Source organism: Meles meles, chromosome 7 (assembly GCF_922984935.1).
Source record: "Meles meles chromosome 7, mMelMel3.1 paternal haplotype, whole genome shotgun sequence".
Classification (NCBI taxonomy): Eukaryota; Metazoa; Chordata; class Mammalia; order Carnivora; family Mustelidae; genus Meles; species Meles meles.
Genome location: NC_060072.1, coordinates 70,801,510 through 70,827,466, shown reverse-complemented (window position 1 = coordinate 70,827,466; position 25,957 = coordinate 70,801,510). Strand labels below are relative to the sequence as shown.

At 36.4% G+C, this 25,957-nt stretch overlaps 1 protein-coding gene across 3 annotated transcripts in view; it reads right to left on the bottom strand.

Moving 5' to 3' along the window:
- The window catches only part of SOX5 (SRY-box transcription factor 5), a 999,188-nt gene that overhangs the window by 647,465 nt on the left and 325,766 nt on the right, over positions 1 to 25,957 (bottom strand). For all 3 annotated transcript variants that reach the window (XM_046013235.1, XM_046013233.1, XM_046013234.1), the window contains exon 5: positions 18,167 to 18,233. The gene's annotated coding sequence lies outside the window, so the exon portion shown is untranslated. The remainder of the gene's footprint in view (positions 1 to 18,166; positions 18,234 to 25,957) is intronic.

Sequence of the window (25,957 nt, the reverse complement as noted above, 5' to 3'; positions counted from 1 at the left end):
ATATTTAAACCTGTAGAAATATATGTATGTTACACCAGCAAACTTTTTAACTAAAACATTAGAAGTCCCTGAGTGTTAGGATGGGAGTTTTTCAATAGAGATGAAAACAAAGACTCATCCTACTAGTTAAAGGTTTCCCACCTACTGTACAAGCAACAAAAATAGAGCTGGCATTCAGGACTCCATTAGAAGTTTATTGAAGCTCTGTGAGGTTGGAAAGCTTTTAGGAGTTCAGCATAAATCATTCAATACACTAAAAAAAAAAAAAAAAAAAAAAAGACTTAAAAAGATTTTCCCTTTGTATTCAATTTCTATGAGTGATCTCCAATTTACAACCTTATGCTCGACCCAGAAATTGAATTAATCAATACAATTATCTCTTTAGAAATCTCTTTTGTCAACTACGGTAGTTCATGGAACAGAAAGGAGATTGAGATTCCTTAGATGGTAGGCTTGATGGCAAGATTCAGCTATACTGAGGGGCTGGCATGAGAAATGGGTGTGGTATGGCTCTAATACTGTTTTGGGAAATTATAAAAATTAAGTGATCCTTATCTCTAAAACAAAAACCAATTATCTAGTAGTTGCAGTCTAAAACAGTTTTATGGAAAACAATACTAGAAAACTATTTATATTAACAGATCATGAATACTGATAAAAATTATCACATGAAATTCTACACTAAAATAGTCATCTTTTTTAAAAACAAGTAAATTTGCATTTCTAGAAGTGACCAAACTCTTCATAAGCACCAATTAATAAAAGATTTCAGTTCATTTCCTGTTGCTGAAGCATTCTTAGTAATGATCTAGGGCCATGATTTCAACATACAAACTACAAAGGAACTGAGACAATTATTAAGCTAATTTAGACCTATTTAATACTTTCACATGAAATAATCAAATAATTAGGGCAAAAGTTTTTTATATTAATTATCATTATCATATTTACTTTGTGTATATGATAATCTCTGGCAAATTTAACATTGAAAAGGAAAAGAGAAGAACGTAATATACCTGCCTAATTAAAATTAAAATCAGCTATTAAAAAAGCAATTTAAAAACCTAAATGATCTAAACTGCTTATTTTTCTAGTCTGTATTTGCAGATTGCCCAAATTTTCTCTTATGGAGTTAAGCCAAATTTTACAAGAATATATAGAAGTAAGTTCAAAAATAAAAATCTATAAATCCTTGCTTACAAAAAATTCAATTAATCAACATCTTCAGTCAATTAGAAAATAAACTGATGTTAGGGATTACTAAAAACAGAACTAAAACTCCCAAGAAATATTCTGGAGTGAATATATAATCTGCCTAATTGTTTACATATTTTCCATATATAAAGATTTGAATAAATATTTATTTGGTTTGGCCCAAGTTTGTACTATCTGCTTTGAAGCACATGGTTCTTATATGTAAAGCAGTTGAAAATCAGTTTGTTATCAAAGCAATATTACATATTAACCACATTACAATGATGTAATAAAACAATAACCGCGTACTACAGACATGTGTAAAAACAGAATACACTGAGGTAGTGCTGAGTCAGAATTCCTACAAATTATCATTTGGTAACATATTTTAAGATATGAACTCCACAAGCAAGTCCTGAGCATATGACAGCATTTTCTAAATGGAGAAACTGAGGTAGCAGAGAAGACAAAGGTGAGTTTTTGTCAAAGAAAAGTCAATCAGGTTAAGAACCCACACACTACATTTACTCAGCCTTCAGCCAATATGCTCTCACCGCTTAAATGCAAACCTCTTGTTTATATTCCAGCACTAGGACACAAAGAAATAAGTTCATGATATTTTAGTCCCTTGAAGCTGAAACATACCGTTTCCTGCTAATACAATTCTAATCAGCAATTTTTGTTTTCCCAGGCATAGAGAGGAAGATACACAATTCAAAATGCTCTATCCTAAAGGAAACTATTTCTATCTGAATAACTAACCATTTGTCAGTTAGCATTTTCGAAGGTGGAGATGGGCTTTAGACCGTTGACTGTCTCTGAACTTAGGTGATGTTTCAGTTCCTCATCTCCAGATTAATTTAATACCCCCCTCCTAGGCAGATCTGTGCTAAATATTTGCTTAATATTCTATAGAAAATACTGTATTTAGGAGTCATAGAACAGTGGATGTGTGTATTATAATAAACATAACTATAGAGAGACCAATGACAAAGGAAAATTTATGGCTTATTTTAAATAATAATAATAATAAAAACTCCTATCTCATCCAAACCAATGTCATTCAAGTTACTTGAAACTATACAGTTCCTAAGTGACAGGGATTCAGAATTTGGTGTCAGGTAAGGTCCTGGTCTACTCACTTCTCATGTGCTTTTGGATTGCCTGCACTCTGCTTACATCAACTTTCTCATCTGTAAAATGGGAATAAAAGTGACAACTTTCCCTAAGGGCTACCATATAAACCAAGGTCTAAATGTTTAATTTTTATGTTTTTATTATTATCAGTCTTATCGGGCTGCTCACACTGTAAGAGGGCATCTTAATCATGGTTGAAAAGTAGGCAAAAGTTACCAACAGGATATGGCAATAAGGGAACACAGATCTTCTACCCGAGAGGGGAACAGAAAAATTTTGGTGGGAAGAAAGAAAGAGAGAGAAGAGTCATGACTCAATTTTATGACATTCTTTTCTACTTGGATAGAGTAGATAGATTTGCTGTTTTTCAACCACATCTTCAGGATGTGATATATACTTCAAAGCCTTCCTTTACGTAAGATTTAAACATATTGTCTAGCTGTTTATCAGAATCTATTTGTGGATAGAATTATGTTTATGTCTATTGGTTTGAACAACAACAAAAACTAATAAATTCCATGTGAGCTCACCATGAGCCCCCCAGGAGGGCAGTCTGTATCTTTTCTGTTTATCATTGGGCCCCCTGTGTGATGATATAGGAAATCATAACCTGATGCATCAACTCTCCCCATTCCATGTATAGTCTTTCTCATTTGGGTCACAAGGAACCAGAGGGAGGGAAAAAAAAAAAAAAACAACCTTCTGATTTTACATATAAAAAATTACTGCTCATATATAACAGCGAAAGATCTGGGGCTCTTTTAATTTAGGGAAGAGGTAGAGTCACAGCGGGAAGAGGCATCAAAAGCTAATGTGAGGTGACCTGCATTCCTACCGCATAGGGCACGTTCAGACTGAAGAGGTTGGGGCGAGATGGGAAACAGTGAAAATCCCTTTCCGTTTAAGCTCTGAGCAAAATGAGGACTGTGGCTGGCTGCCCAAATGGCACTCTATGAGTCTGACCTTGCAGATATCCCATGACAAACTGAAATAAGGAGAAAAGGGTACAGGGATGGCTGCATAGTGAGTCAAGGCTCCAGAGACTGTGATGACCTGTTTGATCCTCCATGGCATGGGAGTTCACTGAGGGAAGGTGCGGACAGCCTGAAGGGGTCTCACTGAGGGTTGTTTGATAAAGGGGTGCAGTTGGGAGCCACAGCATGGCCAGGGTGCCTGAGGTTGTAAGAGAGGCCAGCAGGGATGGATGCCATGACTAGAGCTCATGACAGGACAACTGTACAACTCATTTGTTCCAGTAGAGAGCAGACTTAATAAGGGCCGGAAAGCAGGCATCACTTCTCATCCTTCCTCCTACCCTTGAGCAGTTAAGTGTATCAAAATCTATGTCCCAGAACCAAAATGTTGGAATAATTATTACCCACAATTAAAGCATACTGCAATTTTCAGTCACAAGAGTCAATTCTGAGTCATATAGTGAACCCATTAAACTTAGAATCTCTACATCTGAAAGAATGCCTTCTAACGAAAAAGGTGAAAACTACTGTCCTCTACATCCAATCATATCTCTGGTAAACCAGGGGAGAAGTTCAAATGCATGGCTTGGAATAGAGCCCATGCCAGCAGATTGTGCTGGGTAGAAATAACACTAGTCTGTCTAGGTAAGATCAGTGCCAATGGTTCCAACTAAAATTAGAAAAAAGGAGACAGTACCTTGGCTCATGCTTATGTTGGAGACAAGACTCTAACTCCTGCTAAAGCCAAATGATGGCAATTCAGTTCCTGCCTGCCAGTTGCAAATCCCTACACTACCACTGCAGCACTATCAAAAGACATTTGCAATCCAGTGCACCTCACCAGACGAGGTGATTTTTTAGATTAGTCACTTAATGGGTGATCAACTCAAGTGCTAGCAACTCAAAGGTATGCATGCTTTTATTCTGAGACAAGAAAGTATTTTCCAAAACTATAGGCAGATTGTTGAGGAGAAAAAAAAAATGAGTAGAACCTTATTAATTTGAAGTACATAAATAGTAATTACTAACTTATTAATTTTACAGTACAACTAAGAAAAAAAAATCAAGGACAGAATGACCTCATTCCCTCCACAAAACATCATCAAAAGATCCACGGCACTTTTCATACACTTCAACAAATACAATTTTGCTTTAAGCTCATACGTGTCATGAGGCACCATGCCATAGTAGAATGAAAACTGAGCCAGGAATCAGGAAATCTGGGTTCTTTTTCTGGCTCTGTCACTTATTAACTGTGTAAAATGATGCAAAATTTAACCTCTCAGAGCCTCAGTTCCTTGTCTACAACATCAGTGACTTAGATAAGCCTTATCCAACTCTTAGATTCTCTATTACTCTCTAAATCATTACTGATTAAATGAAGTTTTAAATTTTGTATGGTTTTTATAGCAAGCCTAAATATTAAGTCTTTCATAAATCCTGGGTTTGGAAATCAAATATATGTAATAGTCAAGGGATTCTGATTCTAATAGTAAAGAATTGAGTACTTTTTAAAAAATTTGATCTACTCCGTGATGCCAATACACACACTCATAGATAGGGACGATGGGACAGTATCTGCGTATCTGAGCAGCTACCACAAACTTTTGGCAATTGTCAAAGTCACATAAAGACTGACATCATTTAACGTATTCTTCAAAGGAAAGAGTGCACTGCTGCTGGACAGAAGGAACTGTCCAATTAATTCCAGATTCATTCAGGAAGCTAAAACCTGGGAGAGGCTTTCAGGCGCTGAATGACATGATACTCTCAACATGCACCCCAAGGCTTCTACCGAATTTAAACTGCTTTCCATTCTACATAGGTAAGATAACTGTGCTGTTGCCCCTGTCTCCCCAGGATAGCAATCTACAGAATTTTACTCAAATCACCCTAATGCTCAAAATACTAACTAACGCCTCAATAGAGTAACAGAACTTGGCTTCTCCACTGAGTGCTACGCAGCCTGGGAAGCAGACTTCCAAGTCTTCCTGGTTGGTGCTGGACTATCAAAGAACTATCTGCATCAAAGACAATTCATGACTAATAAATGTGATCAATAGGATAATCACTTCCCTGGCTGTCAGCAACTGGAGCTCTGGTTTTATTTCTGGCACTAACTCTAAGGATTCTGGACAAGTCCTACAATCACTCTGTTAAATGCTATTGATAATGCTGCTTCCTGAGTACATGCACTGTAAGAGTTATGTATTCCCAAGTCCCAAAAATACTTCCACTCCATATTGTACATTAGTGTGGAAGGAAAATCTTTATTTTATCTTCTTTTAAGTCACAGACCCTTTGGGAAGATCTGATAGAATCAAGTGATCTGTATCCTTGCCTCAGAAAAAAATGCACCTGAAAAATCTTACATACAAGAATTTCATCTAAATAAGGGGGGGGGGTGTTTCTGATGCTAGAACAAAGTTCATAGACTCAGATGAACACCCAAGTCTAAAGTACAAATTCTTTCTGTACTTATTAGCTATATATGATTATGGAAACACTGAATCTGACTTTATCTATAAAAGCATAGATAATGAAATTGATCTTGGGCGCCTGGGTGGCTCAGTGGGTTAAGCCGCTGCCTTCGGCTCAGGTCATGATCTCAGGATCCTGGGATCGAGTCCCGCATCGGGCTCTCTGCTCAGCAGCGAGCCTGCTTCCCTCTCTCTCTCTCTGCCTGCCTCTCTGTCTACTTGTGATCTCTCTCTCTGTCAAATAATTAAAAAAAAAAAAAAAAAGAAAAGAAATTGATCTTTCTGCCTACACCTTGTAACTATTTAATAGCATGTAATTTCATGTTGAGCAAGAAATTTTTGAATATGAATATATGTGAAAACAATCTAGACAGAACTCTGTGCAACTCTACATTGCTACGGATCCCTCACCCTAGTCCTTTAACGCTGTCACAAAGCATTAATGAGTACTGCCCCCGTTCCAGTGGCACCATCAAGGTTGGGGAGATGTAGGTCACCAGACCAGTGTCTAACTTTTAAGAATCTGGACTCTCAGAGTCTGACTGACTGACTAGCCGTGTGGTGTGCCTGTAATTCCTTTCTAGCTTTTGCCTGACTACTGATCTCTTCACACACATCCGCTGGACTGGATACACCAGCTCTGTCTTCTGTCCCTGGAAATAGTTTCATAATCTGGAGTTTTATACCTACCAGAATATACTTGGTTCTTCATTGACATTTAATCTTGATCTCCAATTGAGTGCTTAAAATTATTGTCGTTGGGCTCCATACTCGACATTTCTGCTCACCTCCATTGGTGTGAATAATTAGAAACCATATTGCTAAGATCATTATCTCTGTTTTATTGGAAAATAGACTAGCAAATGCAAAGATATAGTAAGTACCCTCAAGGCTTACATAGTGTGTGACAGAGCTAGTTAAGAGAATAAGACCCGATTCACAATGCTCCATACTTACTACTCTATTACAATTTTTCTTTTCTTCTTAGAGCCTAGTGCCATGTCTTCTTAGTCTCTTGCTATTTGGGAGAATTCTCAGTCTTTCTTTGTGTTTCATGACCCTGACACTCCTTAAGAATACTGCTGAGTTATTTTATAATATATCCCTTAATTTGAGTTACCTGATAGTTCCTCATGATAAAATTCATACAATGCATTTTTGGCAAGAATCATGGTGACAGAAATGATTTTTTGTGCCTTTTTCAGTGAATCACAGGAGTGGCATGTGATGCCAATACATCCCATTACTAGTGATATTGACTTTGATTGCTTGTTTTAGATGGTGCCTGCCAGGTACTTCCACTGAAAGGTTACTACTTTCCCTTTTGTAATTAATAAGCATTTTAAGAGGAGATTTTTAAACACTATGTAAGTATCTTATTTATCATCACATTTTGACCATTAATTTACTATCCAGTGGTGATTCTTGCCTGAAATGATTATTACTACGGTGCTTACCAAATGGTTACTTTTTATTTCCATCATTTTCTATAGTTATTAATTGGCATTCTACTCTTTTTTTTAATATTTTATTTATTTAACAGATAGAGATCACAAGTAGACACAGAGGCAGGCAGAGAGAGAGAGAGAGAGAGGAGGAAGCAGGCTCCCCGCTGAGCAGAGAGCCCAATGTGGGGCTCGATCCCAGGACCCTGGAATCATGACCTGAGCCGAAGGCAGAGGCTTTAACCCACTGAGCCACCCAGGTGCCCCGGCATTCTACTCTTATAAAAGAGGTTTTCTCTCCCACATTCATTTACTTACTCAATCCTTTTTATAGTTTCACGAACTATATTGAGTATAATTCAAAACTACCGTTATTTTCTTGCTCAAATGTCCTACATGTGGTCATCAGGAGCCACTTTACATTTGCTCATGTGTTTTTTCAATGTGTTTCCATCACTTTTTAGTCTTTCCTTACTTTCTTGCACCATAAGATGTTCCAGTTTCTCATCATACACTTTTCCTGTTCTAGTACTAGAGACATCCATTTCTATAAGGATTATTGGTTTCTTTTATTCGAGAATGGTATTTAGAAACCAAAATCTACGTACTAATTGTGCTCATCAGTATTGAGGTATTATTGCTTCTAGGCCTCTCAGTATATATAGGTAAGGGATATATAAGTACAAGTACACACACACACAACTATTTATTTTTTTATCTGTATATCTGTGATACATACTTTGAATATACACACACACATACCTTGAGTTCCTATTGGTATCTCAGATTCCAATTCAACACCACAGGGTTTGTTTTAGCCCTCGTTGTTTCTTTTATGGTAAGAAAAATAGCCATCACTATCCACAATCCTATGAACCATTTAAAGAAGTTTCAGGGCACCTGGGTGGCTCAGGTTGGTTAAGTGACTGCCTTTGGCTCAGGTCACGATCCCGGAGTCCCAGGATGGAGTCCGGTATCAGGCTCCCTGCTCAGCAGAAAGTCTGCTTCTCCTCCTCTCCCACCCTGTGCTAGCTCTCTCTCTCTCTCATTCTCTCTCAAATAAATAAATAAATAAAATCTTAAAAAAAAAAGCAGTTTTAGAAATGTTAACTCTGAGTCCTACAAAAACCAGTCATTAATCCATATCATGTGAAAACAAATTTCCTAATCAGAGAACAATTTTTTTTTTTCTTAAAATCTTAACATGTAAAGTCTGTTTGGCAAACTTACTCAAATTAGCTCTTTCCCCCCCACCCCATTCATTTGTAGTTCTCACAAATATAGTTAAGTTTACTAGGTATTTTTGTTCATTTGTTTTTAATGTGGGGCTCCCTGAACACCCTGGTTCATTTTAATTATTTATTTATTTTTGTGAATTATCAATGTGAAACATTAACATAGCTCCAAAAATCAGAACTATACAAAAATAGAGAGATAGATGGATAGATAAATAGCATCCATATAAGTGTCACTGCCCCAGCACCCTTCCACCCTATTTCCATGTTCTCAGTCCCCATTTGTTGAGCCTAACCCCCCCAGTAATCAATTTCATGAGTTTCACCTGTTTGCCCCAGTTAGCAGATATAAGTATATTTTCTTACTTCCCTTTCATTCTAGGTAATATACTTCTGCACTTTTTACATTTGGCAGTGAAAATTTTACTGAAAAATTACTCTGTTATCTATTCACTACTTTTACAATTTCATGATACCTCATTATATGGAGATGCCATTAGTGTATTAGTGTACTCAACTATTCTCCTATGCATGAGCACTTAGGTAGTTTTTAATATCCTACAATTATAAACAATGCCACAATCAATAACTTCGAGCTTGGGATTTTCATACTATTGAAGGTGCATCTTCAGGATAAATTCCTAGAAATAGGATTGATGGGTCAAATGTTACGTATATGTAAATTTGTTAAATTTTGCCTAATCCTTGTCCAAAGGATTTGTACCAACTTTCATTCCCATCAGCAATGTAAGAGAATAAAGCTTGTGTTTTTATCTCTTCCCCCATATCATTTTAGGACAGATGCAGAGCAGCATTTGAGCGGCTGATTTGTGTTTACATCTTCTAACTATAGATATTATCTAACCGTGGTACTAAAAATCAAAGAAAAGGTTTACATAACTGTAAAGGAAGAAGAACAGAGAGAACAAAGAGCTGGAAAAATCACTCAAAAAAAATGGCAGCCTTTGATCACAAGAGCTCGGGATAGGAATATATAGCTTAGCATCTTCACTTAGAAAGCTCAACAAACCAAGATTCTACAGTAATTTTCCCATGGCCAAGATTAAGTCCTGCATCCTTCATGTCCCCAAGTACCATACCAATATTAGAACTGGCAAACAGTATTACAGTTATCTGCTTACATGCTTGTCTTACATTAGAATTTATTGGTCAATATGTTTATGTCAACTCCTAGCACAATGAATATATAACACTGATGAAATTTTGTTAAAAGATCATTAAAATAAAAAGAAACATTTCTTCAGTCCTTCCTCTATGCCATATGGTATCCTCTATGTTTTACATGTATTGTCTCATTTCATCCTGCTATCAATCATACAAAGTTGGTTTTAGTACTACCCCATTTTATAGATGAGAAAACAACAACTTGGAAAAGATACATAACTTGTCTACGGTGCTTATATTATGGGGGAAAAAATCCAACTTGGGCTTTGAGTAGAATCTGAACTGAGGTCTGTCTCATTCTAAAGCATGTCCTGCTTACCTTTCTCCTGGATGGCAACTGGAAAAAGGATCCTTCCTGATGCACCTTCCATTACTCTTATATAGGCAAGTTTTATTCTGCCTACTGTGAGGCCAGAGCTAATTCTATCTGAAGGATTCCAAGCCAGTGTGTCACAATCAAGAAGGAAAGGAAAGGTGGTGGTTTTAATGGTTTCCAAATACACTCTGAGAAAGCTTTCTGAGATTTTTACCTTTTGGCAAACAAAGCTTTGGCTCCTCTGAGCCATGCACACATTTATTATACCCTTGGGACTGTGGTTTATGTACAAGCATCTTATTTAAAAGACTTTTTAAAAGACTGAAATGTGATTTCCTTTCTGACAGCAAAGCAAAAATAAAAAGATGTTCTTTGCCCTCCTGTTCTAATCTGTATTTGGAAGTCAAGTCTGCAGTTCCCAGAACTCTATCACCAGCTTGTTACATTTCCATAAATCTGTCTAAGAATACAACACTGTTCACCCAAAAAAATGTAATATAAACTATAAAACACATGCACAGGATACCTGAATCCAATTCACCCTCATTTTGTATATAAGTGAAAATAAAGCAATGCTTTAATTCTTAGAAATGACAATATCTCGTTATTTAGACAAGTGCCACCAAATCATTATTGAGATTCTGATAGCATTTGCCTTACTGGTAAAAGAAAATTACCTGTAATGCATAGTTTAAATAATTACTTTTTAAACAAAAGCTTCTTTTCTGCATTGCTTATTTATCTTTTGAGACCAACTCAGCAGGGCTATGTATTTTATTAAAATTGCCTTCAGACTGCTAATGGCAGGGCGTCTGTTAGCACAGGAAAAGTGATGGCAGTTTGACTCCTATTCCTAATATTGGGAGTTAGTCCAGACACTTAAGAGCCAGAACTCTGCTGTGCATTTGACTATGTTATCAACACTTTACTTGCTAATGATACTAGTGACAGCATTTCAATATGATGGGTCAGACTTAAATAGGAAAGCTTATAATTGTGCTTACAGAACCAAAGAAACTCCCTCCCCCCCACCATCAAAAAAATCCTTTTTATCAGCAGATCAGCTGGTGTTAAGCTTCATGACTGGGAATTATTTGGTAAGCTTCTGCTCAATTTTTCTTTTTTCCTTCTCTACTTCCCACCTGGAATGAGGAGGCTCCATCAGCACCTGATAACTCCCCGTTCAGAAAATGACAACTGAAAGCCTTCCTGTGGTGCAACTGTGTGCCAACTACCCAGCAGAAGGTCACACTGATGACTCCCCTGTGGCTTTTATTTTCCCCAGGGAAATCCACAGCCAGGGCTGACTGCCTGCCAAATATGCTGAGTGCCACAAACCAGCAGTGCTAAGAACCCCCCATCTTTCTTGATATGAAGCACTAAGCAACTGTGCTGAACACCTGTGTCAGCTCCTGTTCCTGGGGACACCCCAGGCAAGCACTCATGCAGCATTCGGGGATAGGGCTCCCTTCCTCTAACTGGCACTTCTGTCCAAAAACTTCTCAGTAGTCATATGATAATAGTTATGTTTGTCAGATCTCTATAACATCAGCGTGTTTAACTACCGTTAAGGAGGAGGATTTAAATCATTCGCGAGTTAAATATTTTACTCTGTGTGTCTACAGGGAATCAGCACAATGAAAGTACTTCCTGTTATTGTACAGTAAAAACAATAGTCTCCGTAACTTCCATTCACAGCTTCTCCAACCCACTTGAGGAAGAGGAGACTTGGTCTGAGTTGTGGAAAAGGCACAATGCCATAGGGAGACAAGATCTAAATCAGTATTTTCCTGTAACTGACAGAGAATAATATGCTCAGTTCAACCAGTGAAAATTCCAGTCAAGAATGGGATGGAGAAAAAGTCAGGCAATCTGAATAAAAGGGAGCCTGCCACAGGTTAAGACTCAAAATATAAGCGAACCATAAGAGACTATGGACTCTGAAAAACAACCTGAGGGTTTTGAAGGGTCAGGGGTGGGAGGTTGGGGCAACCTGAGGGTTTTGAAGGGTCAGGGGTGGGAGGTTGGGGGAACAGGTGGTGGGTAATGGAGAGGGCACGTTTTGCATGGAGCACTGGGTGTTGTGCAAAAAGAATGAATACTGTTACGCTGAAAAAATAAATAAAATGAGAAAAAAAAAAAAAAAAAAAAGACTCAAAATATAGGAATGAATGAATGAATGGATGGATGGATGAATAATCAAATAAATGAATGGACTCCTGAGTAATTTTCAATACCTCAAAAAATTCTATAATTCAGAAATGATTATATTCCATTGAGCTAATACAGCCTGAATTTAGTGTTTACTATTCACAGATCACTCAGACCAGGCCTGTGCAGAGATTAAAAATAAATAATTGAAGGATGCCTGGGTGACTCAGTCAGTTAAGCCACTGCCTTTGGCTCAGGTCATGATCCTAGGGTCCTGGGATTGAGTCCCACATTGGAGTCCTTGCTCAGTGGGGAGCCTGCTTCTCTCTCTGCCTGCCTGCCACTCTGCCTGCTTATACACTCTCTCTCTCTGACAAATAAATAAATAAAATCTTTAAAATAAATGAATGAATGAATGAGTGAACCAAAACCTACTTCAGAACCACCCATCTTGTGAGGCAGCAGAACTACAATTCAAACTTCAGAGTTTCTTGTATTTTGACGATTCCATCTGATTTTCTTCAAAATGCCACATGACATTCAGACCCCTAGTCTTTCAGGGTGTTCCCTCAGCTTGGGCTGCCCTTCTTCCATTAAAGAGGAAACTTGTGCTATCAAGTTTCAATTCATATAGCTTCATCCTCGACTTTCCTGCCATGTTCCTGAATGTCTGCATGGATGCTTCTTCAGTGTATCAATACTAGCATCTCAAATGTTAAGACGCTCAGAACAATCTGTGTCTCTCCACTAACGAAAATAGAAGTAAATAAGTAAAAACAACTACTTTTTCTCATTTCCCACATCCGTGTTTTGCATGACTTTCATTTCAGTTACTCAAGATTCAAATTCATCCCTTATTGCTCTAGTAAGTCAAACTCTACTGCTTCCATCTTTGAATTTCTGCTTGTATTTGCCCCCAGGTGTTTTTGTCTTGGCTCTGGCTTTATGGATCTCTTGTATGATGACTGTATTGGTCTCCTCTCTTCCCCTTGTAAACTCTCCCATTTTAATCAACCTCATACTGCCACCATATTAATTAATTAATACAAGGCACAGACCTAATCATCAAAAAAATCAACAAAAATTTTCAATAACTTCCCAGATCATGTTGAATTAAACGTGTAATCACCAAAGAGCCAAAGTTCTCTTTCTAGACTTTGAATTGCAAAATCTCTTAATGTTGTAAAGAGCTCAACAAATCTTTACAGTCATTATTCCCCTTTTGTATACCTTGCACTGCATGAAAATGTACTCAAGCCTAAAGACACACTTCAGACACCAGGACTCTAAATATATACTAGGCAATCCTATCCTCTCCCCCTGTAGCTAAGATCTTGGCTAGGAAAATCACATGGATCCTTTAAGACCCAGCTCAAGTACCCTCTTGCATACAAAACTTTCTTTCTCTTCCCTATGAACCCTTGTAGAATGTTACTTGGTAGCTCTTGTTTACTCTTTATGACATTATATCTTACATTATAATAATTGGTATTGGATCTTCAATCTAAATTCATTCAACACGTGCTATAAGCAAAGCACTTTGAAAGGTGTGTTAGGGTTATAGTAGAGAACAAAACAGATTCACTCCCAACAAAAAGCAGAGAGAAAAGGGTCTTTCAAACAAACAAACAAACAAAAAAATGTTCATGCAGTTGAATGAACTGAAGGACCAAATTAAGATAATGACTAAAAATTGTCATTTGGATTTAGTGATGGAAGTAACTGATTCTTTAGCAAGACTTGGCATGAAAGAAGTGGAGAGGATCAGGGAGTGGGTGGGAAGAAAGAAAATGGAGACAGGAAGTTGAAACCTCAGGAAAACATGTGTATGAAGGGAGTGATGGCTGGAGGAAGAAGTAGGGTCAAAGGGAACTTTTTGTCAATTTATTTTAAGGTGGGAAACTTCAGCACCTGTACATATTAAAGCTTCCAGTAAAGAAGCTGAAGCTATTAGAGTGAAGAATCAGCATTTCTGGAACTGCCAAAAGAAGTGAGGCATAAGCACAGGTGGGAGCTAGTCCTTCTAAGAGAAGGAAAACCTCCTGCACTCCCTGTGGTGGAGAAGGACCCAAATCACACCTAGATTCAAGGAAGACTGCAGGTGTCTATGTGAAGTTGAGGTCGGCAGGCCCTCTTCTTCAGAATATAATTCACAGAATAATTTCTTTAGTGCTCATTTAATTGTAAAGGTGACTCTTATAATTAAAAAAGGAGAAATTTAGAACAAATAAAAATTTTCATTTATTGCATGAATATTCTGATAGCCAAATGATGGAAATCTAAGCTTAGATATAATGTATTGGTCTAAAGGTTTGAAAACATTAAGGTAAACCATTATTTGACAGCTGGAAACTGCTGCCACAAGACTGATGTCAGAAGGCAACCCTTAAATTCCTTTTTCCATACTCACTTTGATGCTTTTACAGGGTAGTAATGAGATTTTTAGAAACAACTCTTCCTCGACCTGTCACTAGTATCTTCTCTAATGGATAATTTTTAGGAAAATAAATATGGAGATTTTTCTCTGTTCTTTATATGAAATAATCTCCCTTATTTTCTCAGTCATATTAAAAATGGCCACCTGTCGTGTTGGTCACTCTTAATTCAACCAATTTTTATTTACCATCTACTATGTGCATACTGGCTTAACAATTGCAAAAGAACTGCCAAGATAACAGTATGCTTCTCCCTGTGGGGGAAGCAGTGGTGATAACTTCTAGGCAAACGTATCTAAGACCCCAACTTGGCTGGTAAGTTTCAGAGCTGGTGCCAGAATTTATGCCCTCTAAATCCTACTAAGCTTTTTTTTTTTTTAAGTACTCCACGTTTCTTCTTCATAAATAGTCCAATAGATCATGTGATAATCGCAATAAAGCTATGACACATTTTGAAGCCTCTTTCCTGACAAATAGAAGATAAAATTCATGATTGCTTGTGGACTTACACACAGCCATGTAGTTTTGGTTGAAATTATAAATGACAAACAAATGGGAAAATCAGTATGCAAAGCGACAATCAGATGCACATAATTTTTAAATATGACATATCATTGTCATTAATGTCCCTATTCTAAAACAATAAGTTATTATACACTGCCAAAAAACATGATTCAAATTCAAAAGAACTATGCAAATTAAGGACACGGAAAAGAAAAATGAGAGCTGCACTATTTAACATTAGCTCCTGGAACACAATCATCAGTCAATATCCTGATCAGATAATGTTGCCCTGATCATTGTTAATTTAAGTCTATTTTCATTCATAATGTATATTCTGTACCAAAAGAGAAAATGTTAAAATGCTTTACATATCCAGTAAGTCTGAATGATCCTTAAAACATGTGAGCCACGTGATGTCCCTTATTGGCTAAAATCTCTTTAACGATTCCCATCTCACTCAGAATAACAGTCAAGTTCCTACCGGTATCTACCAGGCTCTCTACGGTAGACACCACGTCATCCTTCCCATTCTCAACTCCTAGTATAGAATCTCCTTAATCTTTCCCTGCCACATTGCGTTTCTTGACAGTCTTTCAACATACCAAGTGTAAGGAGTGTCTCTTCACCCATCTATATCTATACGGTTCCTTCTCTCCATTAGTTTTGTGCTTCATTTTCTCCTTAGAACTACCTTCCTCAGACTTAATATCTGAAACATTCTCCCATCCTTCTCTATTTATTCTGCTTTATTTACTTCTTAGTACGTATCCCCATTAACATATACAGATGACTCTTGAACAATGTAGGTTTGAATTGCATGGGTCCATTTACACGTACATTTTTTACAGTATAGTACTGTATATGTATTTTTTTCTTCCTTATGATTTTCTTAATAACATTTTCTTTCCTCTAACCTACTTTATTGTAAGAATACAGTATATAAATATATGTAACATACAAAATATGTGTTAATTGACTGCTTATGGTACTGGTAAGGCTTCTGGTCAATTGTAGACAATTTGTTAAGTTTTTGGGCAGTCAAAAATTATACACAGATTTTCAACTGCATGAGGGGTTAGCACCTCAAACTCCCACATTGTTTAAGGGCCAACTGTATATTTAAATCTACACTTTATGTTTTCCTCCTCTAGAATAAAGCTTCTGGAGCATAAGAACCTCCACTGCATGAAAGAAAGAAAGAATGGATAATCATCTTGCCATTTTATCTAGCCAAATAGGAAACTTCTCCAGAGAAACAAGAGTTACAAAAAAACAAAAAAATGAAAGCAAAAAAAATTAAAGTTCTTGATTTCTTTAAATATCAAAATGATCCAAAGTCAAATATTAGTATCAATTAGTATCAATTGTATTTTCTATAAATTATAAATTGGTGGACATGCAAATGATATTTTTTATGTATGTGCATAACATTGTGTGCAGAATTGTGTGTATTCCATAATCTGTAAGGTAGCATAGTGCAGTACGATTGCATCATGTCAAGAAACACAGATTTACCTCTGTTACTATTTCATGTGACACTGGGTGGCAATTTAGGTTTGCAAAACAGGTAGACTGGATTGGATTCTATCTCCCAAGGCTATGGGATCTGAGATGTTCATCTCTTCCTTTTTGATTTTGCTTTCAAACACACAAAACTCAACAAGTATATTCATTTTAAGGCCAATACTTACATTTCAGCTGGATGCCAAGAAAACCCACCACTTGGGCTTCAATTTATTTCTTTTTAATATTTAGTTTAATCATATTTGTCAACTGAAAATGTGGAAATGTTTACCACCAGAAAACTCTTCATAAAAGTATTGCTCAAAGGAAATCTCAAAGCTACAAGAATCAGTGCAGTCACACTTACAAACCTAATCAGTTAAACATATCATTCTAAATACATCTTTTTTGCAGGACTCATACCTAAGTTAGCTAAGAACAGAGACTTGAGCATATGCACCGCATCAAGATATACTTGAAATTATCTCTGCTTTAGGCCGGAGGCTAGTATTCTCTCAATATATAACAATAATAATCTGTCCAGTATTTAATGCTAATGCTAAGAAATAACTAATCCCTGAATCATCCAGGCAGAGGAACTTTAAGCTTAGCTCCTTTCTTAATCGGCCTTTTTACTAGGAAAGATGTGATCAGACTGAAGGACAAAAGCATCTATCTCTCCAGGTTACGAAAATGAAAAAACCCAATGGGAGTTGCTCTATAAGAAACCTGGATGTGGAGGAGTTAAGTTACACTCCAGGAGAGTTGTGGAAGTGATAGGCATGACAGAGAGGTAAAGGAACCCCAGGCTTCTATAAATAACTAAGCAATTGTACTCAGAAATGTAATCACTGTTCAAGTCAACTGGGAGACTTCTCTGAAGCAGGAGATGAACAGGAACCCATTAGTCACTCATGGAGACACTCAGGGCAATGGAGACCCCAAAGGCCAGCATGACTTCAGCTTACCAAGGGATGGGACTAATACTAAACCTTCCACAATGGTGACAAATGCTCATAGTACACCCTTTGACTTTTGGGATCTTTCCATTTACATAGAAATTGGATTTTAATTAACCTTCACTTTACACATGGTAGTCAACATTCAGTAGTTAAGATTAATGTAAGCAAACAGACTGACTCTAAAGTGTCAGAGCTTTTAGAGGTGAATCCAAGCCCAGAGACTTTAGCGGAAAAGAAAGGAAATGACTTTCATGACCCAAGTGTTTTTACAATTACTTAATGTCACTACAACTACTTAATAATATTTTATGTTTAAAGTTTTGATTCTGGAAAAGTTATCAAGAAATCTTCATTCAAAAACAGCTTATTGAGAATAATAGAAATCAGGGTATTTATATAACTTATTAGGTAAGACATTTTCTTCTATTCCTGAAAATTTATTTAAATTATTTTTTTAGATCTTCAAATCCTAAAAAAAGAAACCCAAATGCTGGACTTTTTATATGAAGGTGTTAGTCATGGTTTGCAAAACTGAGAACATACCAAGCAAGCACGTCCAAGAGATAAACAAGTGGCAAGAGACTTGAGAACTCTAGAATTGATGGCAAAAGAATGATCAGCAGATGATAATGCAAATGTCCTGACCTGCTGAGTCTCCCAGTCCAATCTCTCCCTCTCCTGATGTCCTTGATGTTATCTATTTCTTGCAAGGCTAAAAAAATAAAATAAAATAAAATAAAATAAATGAAAGAAAAGTAGCGAGAAATCAAAGTAATTCCAAAATAGGGGGAGAAATCAAATATCACAGAGTTAAACAAAGTTTCTACTATAAAACTTTGGAAGAAATAGTAAATAATTTCATCATAACAACTTTTTTTAGATCAGATTCACAGCCACACAGTCAGATACACAAGACTGTGCCAGTTAATGGTTGATGAATGAATAATGAACAACTGAAAAACAAATTTTATAAAAGACAGTCAAGATATAATGACAGTTGAAGTGTAAAAACGGTAACCAATTATTCTGGAGCTGTATCAATTAAATCATTTTCATAAATCTTTATATTATTAATTCATTCATATAAGCACATGCATGAACATGAACCCTGGGCCTAGTTTTATAGAGAAAAACAATTGTAACCTTCTTTATAGTTCTTGATGGTTACCTTAAAATACACTTATAAGGCAACATTACTTACAGCTACAGTATTACGGAAAACATCTTAAATGGCACTAAGATGTATTAAGTACAGACTATTACTTATGAGGCACAGTGCTATGTTATATTAGGACAGTAAATTGTATAAGAATAAAAGTTTACAAACTCACTGAATAATCTCTAGATTAAAAATGGTATGACTAAAACCAGCAAAATAAAAGCAGAAACACTTTATTTATACCCAGTTGCTCTTTCATAGTCATACTCTAGTGTTATAAAGACCAGGTTTGTTTTTTAGGGGGTGTGAGGATTTTGTTTTGGTTTCACTTTTGTTTTTTAAGAGTTTATTTATTTGACAGAGAGAGACACAGCGAGAGAAGGAACACAAGCAGAGGGAGGGGGAGAGGGAGAAGCAGGCTTTCAGCATAGCAGGGAGCCTGATGTGGGACTGGATCCCAGGAAAGCTGAGCACAGACCCTCAACAACTGAGCCGCCCAGCACTCTTGGTTTGGTTTTAGGTGGGGTGAGGGGGGCAGAAGGAGAGGGAGAGAGAGAGAGAGAATCTTAAGCAGGCTCCATGTCCAGTACAGAGCAAGTCTCTACCTCACAGCCCTGAGGTCATAACCTGAGCTGAAATCAAGAGTCTAACGCTTAACAGACTGAGCCACCCAGGTGCCCCAAAGGCCAGGGTTTAATCAGTGGTCCTATGACAGAACAGCTATATGTCTTTGGAAATTTATTGAACCTCTTAGAGGCTTACTTTCTTGATCTAGAAAATGGTTTCCTTTCATTTTGTCATGAATCCAGGAATTTTCCCAAAATCAATACATACAACTATCTTACCATGATTTTAGTATTTACTTACAGATGCACAATAATTTTTATAAGGATAAGTTCATCACCTATTCTACCTTTTTAAGCTTTGGCCCCCAAAATATTTAGTTCTATCATTGCAAAATGTTTAAACGTGTGTTAATGATTTTTGTGACATTGCAACATGATTATTAAATTTTATAAATATAAATTATATAAATTTTGTGCCTTGGGACGGTGGAGTTACCTGTGTCATTAACTGGATTATGTATAGTCAGTATTTGAAAAAGACTTAAAAATGATACTTTTAGGAAAATAGAATCCTACTTCCAGAATATTGTTCTTACATACTATAATCACAGTTTTGGAGGTGATCTAGGCCCAAACTACTTGCGTAACTTTTGATTTTTAGTTTATAAAGACTTTTCACTTTTAAGAGCTTCAATAATTTTGGGTGACTTCTGGATTACCTAAATTATTTTAAAGTATGTAAAACAGTAAAAAGAAATAATACACCAAGACCTGCTGGGTTTTATCTTAGTAATATAAAAATGAGTTTAACATTTAAATATCAAATAATGGAACATGCTATATTAATAAAATATAAAATCATACAATTATTCAATAGATGAGAGTAACATTTGACAAAAATTCAACACATTTCCATGATAAAAACACTCAACAAACTAGCAATAGAAGAAAACTTCCTTAACCTAATACAGAGAGCATCTACAAAAAACCACAACTATCATACTTAATGGTAAAAGACTGACTGGTTTCCTCCCAGATCAGGAATAAAACAAGGAAGTCCACTCATACGACTTCTATTCAGCATTGTACTGGAGATTACAGCCAGGTTTGTTAATAAAGAAAAAGAAATTTAAAATATCCAGATTGAAAAGGAAGAAATAAAACTATCTATTTGGAGAAAACTTATTTTTACTTAGAAAATCTAAAGGAATTCACTAAGAGCTATTAGGAAGGAAGGAAAGAAGGAAGAAAGAGAGGGAGGGAGAAAGGGAATGAAAAAGAAAGACAAAGAAATCTGATATTTGTTCCTGATTCCTTGCACAGGGTTTTCAAAACTTATGGAATTCACTGAGTGATAGATAAGCCTTTGTTATGCTATGACTTGACTCATAACAGAGCCCCTAGATAGCTGCAGAAAGGGAGAGGTGGTGAAAAAAAGCAAACACATGATTTAAGAACTGGACCTTTTTAGGACCATACCAACCTAAACTCTGAGGAGAGGTGAGGGGCTAGAGATTGAGTTTAATCACAAGGTTAATGATTTAATCAATCATGCCTATGTAATGAAACCTCAAGAGAAGCGCTAAAAGGATGAGACTCAGAGAGTTCCTGGTTGGTGAACATATTGACGTATGGGAGGGTGCACACCCTGACTCCACAAAAACCGACTCCTGCGCTCGAGACCCTTCCAGACTTGTCCTGGGTACCTTCATCTGGGATATTCATTTGAAGCCTTTATAGTAAAACAATAAGAGTAAGTAGAGCAGTTTATGAGTTCTGTGAGTCATCCTAGTGAATTACTGAAGCCGAAGGAGTGTTGGAAGAACTCACAAATCCGTAGCCAATTCTGCCAGGCAGAAGTACCATTGCCTGGGGACCCCACTTGCAGTTACCTTCGGAAGTAAGGGCAGTCAGTGGGGACTTTACTCTTTAACTTCTGGGATCTGATGCTAATTCCAGATACTGCCAGATTGAACTGAATGATAGGACACCCAGCTGACATCTGAGAATTCCTATTGGAACGTAATAGTCTTTTCAACAAATAGACAAACTGGATATCCATATGCAAAAGAATGGAATTAGACCCCTACCTCAATACCATGCAAAAAATTAACTCAAAATGGATATTATTAAATGTAAGAGTCAAAACTCTAAAACTCTTAGGAGAAAGCACAAATAACCCTGAGTTTGGCAAGGGTTTCTCGGACACAACACCAACAGAGAAGACAAGTAAAAAAAAAAAAAAAAAAAACCCACGGTAAATTGGATTACATCAAAACCGGAAAACTTTTGTGCTTCAAAATAGATAATGGAGAAGGTATCCAGCAAGATTTTGTCTTGGGAACAATAAAAGAAAGAATAAAGTAAAAAGACAACCTACAGAATGGGAGAAAATATTAGTAAATCATACATCTGCTAAGGACTTATACCCAAAATATATAAAGAACTCTTTCCACTCTATAATAAAAAGTTAAACAACCCAATTAAAATGGGCGAAGAATCTAAACAGGCATTTCCCCAGAGAAGATATATAAATGGCCAATTAACACATGAAAGATACTCAACATCATTTAGCCATTAGGAAAATGCAAGCCAAGGCTACAATGATATACCACCTCACATCCACTAGGATGACTAATAAAAAAAGGTTGGCAATAATAAGTGCTGATGAGATTGTAGAGAAATTGTACATCAAATGTACATCAAATGTAGGAATGTGAAATTCTTCAGGTGCTTTGGAAAATAGCTTGGCAGTTCCTAAAAAGTTAAATATAGAGTTACTATATGACCCAGCAATTCCACCCTACATACATACACAAAAGAAATGAAACCTATGTCTGTCTATATAAATACTTGTACGTGAGTGTTTATAGCAGCATTATTTATAAGAGCTGAAATGTGGCAACAATTTAAATGCCTATCAACTGATGAATGAATAAACAAAATTTAAGTATATGCATACAATGGAATATTATTCATCCATAAACCATAAAGTATATATTAAAACATGAATGAACCTGTAAAAGATACCAAAGGAAAGAAGCCAGTAACAAAAGACCATATATTTTTTAAAGGTTTTATTTATTTATTTGACAGACAGAGAGATCACAAGTAGGCAGAGAGACAGGCAGAGGGAGAGGGGGAAGCAGGCTCCCTGCTGAACAGAGAGCCTCAGGCAGGGCTCCATCCCATGACCCTGGGATCATGACCTGAGCTGGAGGCAGAGGCTTAACCCACTGAGCCAGGCGCTCCAAATTTATCTAATTGGAGCATTTCTTATATTCCTATATTGTATGATTCCATTTATAAGAAATGCTCCAATTAGATAAATTTGGAGCACCTGGCTCAGTGGGTGAAGCATTTCTTATATTCATATATTGTATGATTCCATTTATAAGAAATGCTCCAATAGGTAAATTTATAGAGACATACAGACATATTAGTGGTTACCTAGAATTAACAGATTTGGAGTGGGGAGGGCCTGTTAATGAGTATGGAGTTTTTGTGAATTAAAAAGTTCTCAAATTATATTATGATGATTTTGAACAAGTCCTTGAATTTACTAAAAAACAGTGAATTGCTGCTTTAAATGAGTAGATTGTAAAGTATATAAACTAAAACTCAACAAAGCAGTTTTTAACAAATTACCTACTAGAAAACAAAGACACATTAATACAATTGTGTTCTCATTTTTAAAAAAAGAAAAGTGGGACGCCTGAGTGGCTCAGTTGGTTAAGCGGATGCCTTCGGCTCAGGTCATGATCCCAGCGTCCTGGGATCAAGTCCCATATCGGGCTCCTTGCTCGGCAGGGAGCCTGCTTCTCCCTCTGCCTCTGCCTGCCTTTCTGCCTACTTGTGATCTCTCTCTCTCTCTCTGACAAATAAATAAATAAAATCTTAAAAAAAAATAAAATAAAATAAAAAAAAAAAAAGAAAAGTACCCACATCTGCCTTGAAAAAAATCTAACCCTGTTAAGATAATACAAAATAAATTTTATATTTGATAGACTATTTCTTGACAGATAACACTAATACCAGGCCAAGTTTAAATACCAACAATAAAATAATAGAAAGATATTCTACTTTTAAATTAGTCTTCAGAGATTAGTCTTTCAACAGAGTTCAAGCATTATAATACAATCCAAGTATAACTGTCACTTTATCAGCACTGATGGTGAAGGGAAAAACTCATTAACCCAAATTATGGCAATAGTTCAGAATACAATTCTTTGAAAGTTGGGAATCACACAGATACTTTACCGATTTTAGAATTCTCTATTTAAGAATGATGGTGATAAAATTTTAGCTGTCAAACAAAACTAGGTAAATATATGAGGAAACAGGGGCGCCTGGGTGGCTCAGTGGGTTAAAGCCTCTGCCTTTGGCTTGGGTCATGATCCCAGGGTCCTGGGATCGAGACCCACATAGGGCTCTCTGCTCAGCAGAGAGCCTGCTTCCTCCTCTCTCTCTGCCTGCCTCGCTGCCTACTTGGGATCTCTGTCTGTCAAATAAATAAATTTTAAAAATCTTAAAAAAAAATATATGAGGAAACATATACATTAAAAATATTGGGTTTCAGGGCACCTGGGTGGCTCAGTGAGTTAAGCCGCTGCCTTCGGCTCAGGTCATGATCTCGGGGTCCTGGGATCGAGTCCCGCATTGGGCTCTGCTCAGCAGGGAGCCTGTTTCCCTCTCTCTCTCTCTGCCTGCCTCTCTATCTACTTGTGATCTCTCTCTGTCAAATAAATAAATAAAATCTTTAAAACAAAAACAAAAACAAAAAAAAATTGGGTTTCAGTGACATAAAACTGAAGCTTCCCAATACTACCTATTTACTTTTGATTTAAATGAATTCATTAAAAAATAGAGACTTCATTATTCTGTAAGACTACTTCATGTTTACCCAATTTCATGATGGTAAGAGTGATATGATTAAGTAGCTTGATCCATTGCAGTTATACAATGTACAGTGGCTAATCTCTTTATTTAATACATGTTTAATGATTCATGTTTATTTTCTGCTATTGAAATTTAAATAAGGTTCCCTTCCCATCTCTGAAGTGGGTATACACATTGCTTTAAGTTGGGAATTGCTGAATATCAGCCATCTACTCTCTCGTCTAGTCCATAAAAAGTTACTGACGACTTATCGTCAGATATTGATTATGTTATAAGATAAAATACAGAGATATATAGTACATGTGTTCTGGGATTATCTAGAATGGACTATGAGTTCAGGCCTCAACTTACAGGTGGCAAAACCTTTCTCAACTGTGGCTTCCTCATCTTAAAGGTGATAATGAATTGAACCAATGAGTTTATAGAATCCAAAAATAAACAATAATTTCTCTTTTTTTGGTCTACTCTGAAGCCTAGGAAGATAAATCACACATGGATTCTACACCTTAGAAATTAACAGTACAGCAGATATTATAATGTGTATAAATAAATGAAGGTGAAAAATCATAAAGTAGGAATTTCCAGTGATAAAATAAGATGTGAGGTGATCCCTATCAGATATACAAAAAACAGAGCATCATCACTATCACCAAAAGGAAATAGCATTATATAGTTGATTAAATGTTAATCATTCAAGTTAGTTAAATGATTATTAAGTAAAAAAATAGAAGATCAATAATCTTAGTTTGTTCCCAGGAAATCCTAAATAATTGCAAGTAAAGTTGAACATTATGGAAAAGATGTTTACTTCCTAGTATCATTCCTTAAGATAATGAATAAAAATATCACATTTCCTCTACTGACATTTGTTAATTCTGGCTATCCCAGCTCCAGCACTTATTCATGACCACTGGAAAGATATTTTATGTCTTGGTTCCTTCATTTTCTTATCTTTTAAATGGGAATTATAATAATGTATGCCTTAGGGTGGTTAGTAGTATTAAATGAGTTAACGTATGTCAAACGCAAGAGGGCCTATTCCACTAAGTACCACTGAGTAGATACTCAATCAGTGTTACATCATCTTGTCACTCTTATAATCTTTCATGCCATAGCAAGAATGTACAGGTATTATAATTAAATTTTAATTACCATTCAATGGGAAGACAAAATGTCATAAGGGAAGATTACTCATAACTGCATATTGGAAAAACTAGGGCTTTTATTATCACTCATAATGGCCTGCAGAATGAAGTTCTGTGACTAACTAGAACCATACCATGTATCTTTGTCGTGGGCAGAGAATGAAGAAGCAGTTCTGGCAAAGGAAAGAGCGTGTTTGGGTGGGAAAGCATGCTGAAATACAAAACAATGGTTGCCTACCTAACTACCCTATTAAGTAAGTAAGGGTAGTCTTTACTGTAATTTGGTGTTTTTTAATTTAACTGAACTCAAAATGTTGAACAAAGGACTGATTTATACAAAATTAGAACTCTTTAATCAAAAAGTCCTTGTAAGACTGATGGGAGTTTCCTCTCCCTCCACTTCCACATGTAACTGTCCACTGAATCATGCTCATCTTTTCTCTTAAATATCTATAAATTCTGTCCCTTCCCCTCCATTTCTCTAGCTATTGCCCTTCTCTATATTCTCTTTTCTTACTTTGATTATGATAAGTTCCTCAGCTGTTCTCATTGCTCCCAGACTACACATGAGACAACTTGAGCATGTTCTTCCATTTCTTCTCTACCTACGTCTCCTCAAGACTCAACCCTGTTATTCAAGCTTCTGAGGTGAAGTCTTTCCTAACTC